The sequence below is a fragment of the Piliocolobus tephrosceles genome, chromosome 19 (genome assembly GCF_002776525.5).
Source record: "Piliocolobus tephrosceles isolate RC106 chromosome 19, ASM277652v3, whole genome shotgun sequence".
NCBI lineage: Eukaryota > Metazoa > Chordata > Mammalia > Primates > Cercopithecidae > Piliocolobus > Piliocolobus tephrosceles.
In genome coordinates this window covers 61,657,700-61,659,527 of record NC_045452.1, presented here as the reverse complement: position 1 = coordinate 61,659,527, position 1,828 = coordinate 61,657,700, and the positions used below count along the sequence as shown (strand labels likewise).

Genomic DNA, 1,828 nt, shown 5'->3' with positions numbered 1-1,828 from the left:
GGTTCAAGTGATTCTCCTGCCTCAGCCTCCCGAGTAGCTGGGACCACTGGCTTGCACCACCACGCCTGGCTAATTTTTGTAGTCTTAGTAAAGACCAGGTTGATATTTACAGATTTCTATCCAAGGCATCGTCACAAGACAATACTACCAGCATTTAAATATTTATACATAAGTTTTCTTTTTCTAAGTAAGCTTCTCTAACGCTTTCAGACATTCTGCTGGCTGAACCTTGTTTCAACAGCCTTTACCATCCTAGCTTCTTTTCTTAGCTAGAATACTCCACTTTGCCAATATCCTTCCTGAAGTGGGGCATGCTGGAGAGTACACCAGAGTCCAGGGCTGAAACGACTAGTTAGAAAGCAAACAGCCTCCTGTGCTTTGTCTTTTTCTGAACTCTGTGTATGTGGAGCTCTTATTGTATTCACTTCCTTGACAGTGTGTCCCACATCACTGCAATAATCAGCAATGGCTATCACGGTGCTGAGTTTTCTGCACCTAATACCTTACTCTACTGAGTAAGGTATTATTCAGCACATTCTACTTAAGAAGGCAGGAAAGCATTTAATATAAATAGCATTTAATTCAATTTATATTTTCATACAAATGAATTCATTTTTTAAAAAATTCATGTTTATTCAAGAGGGAGTCATACAGCTAACCGGAACACCCTTATCCTCCAAAAAAAAAAAAAAAAAAAAAACCCAATTCCCCCAAACAATCTGGAGAGGCAACATTTAATTGTATCATGAATCAATAAGTAGCAGTACTTCAAGTGACCAACTTTTTTGTTGTTGTTGAGGCAGAATCTCACTCTGTCACCTAGACTGGAGTGCAAGTGGCATGACCACAGCTCACTGCAGCCTTGACCCCCCAGGCTCAAGCAATCCTCCCTCCTCTGGCTCCTGAGTAGCTAGGACTACAGGTACGCGTTGCCACCATGCCTGGCTCATTTTCTTTTTTTCTTTTTTTTCAGTTTTTTGTAGAGACAAGAGTCTCCCTGTGTTGCCCAGGCTGGTCTCAAACTCCCGGGCTCAAGCAATCCTCCCCACTCAGCCTCCCAAAATGCTGAGATTACAGGCATGAGCCACCATGCCCAGCCAAGTGACCAAAATATTATAATCTTCTTCTCCGTTATCTATTATCTTTCTAGCTACAGAGTATCTTCTAGTCGCATTGCGATGATGTTATTGCTTTTCCTCAACAGTTCTATTGGTGCATGGGTGGTTCAGTGGTAGAATTCTCGCCTGCCACGCGGGAGGCCCGGGTTCGATTCCCGGCCCATGCAGCACATTGTTTTGCTTTGGGCCGGGCGGCTCGGTGAGCCGTTTGTAGTCCAGCCTCAGCAACAATGAGCGAAACTTCGTCTGAAAAACATGCAAAAAAACTTTTCGGGGGTCCCAGATGCTTCTTAAGTTGAATGATTTACAGGACAGGCTTTGTGACCCTATGACTGATTGACTGTCCTTGATCACAAAAGACTCTAGTTTTCCTCCCATGTAGCATTTCCTCCCCACTCATGAGAGAGAGATTCCCCCAAACATGTCTCAGCTCAGCCATCTGGAGTTTGCGCATGTGTTTGCCATGTTAATCCCTCCTTGGTAAGAGTTCTCTCTGAGGTTATGAATCTCCTCAAATGATATGAGTTTGTCAGCTAAAATGGACTGATTTAAATCACTGTTCACAAACTGAAAATACGGTGGAATCAAAGTTCAGAAAAGATGGCCTGAGGACCTTGCTTTACTAGGAAGCAAGTTCTGGAACCGACACTTGTTTTTGGACTACCCTTTCCTATCTTCTATTTATTACCTTTATTATATTCTCCCTGCTC

The 1,828-nt window shown here is 43.2% G+C and overlaps 1 non-coding gene across 1 annotated transcript; it reads left to right on the top strand.

Annotated features, from left to right (window-relative positions):
- Positions 1-1,214: 1,214 nt before the first annotated feature.
- TRNAG-GCC lies at positions 1,215-1,285 on the top strand. Its single transcript has one exon. It is a non-coding gene; the product is annotated as a tRNA-Gly (tRNA).
- The last annotated feature ends 543 nt before the right edge of the window (positions 1,286-1,828 follow it).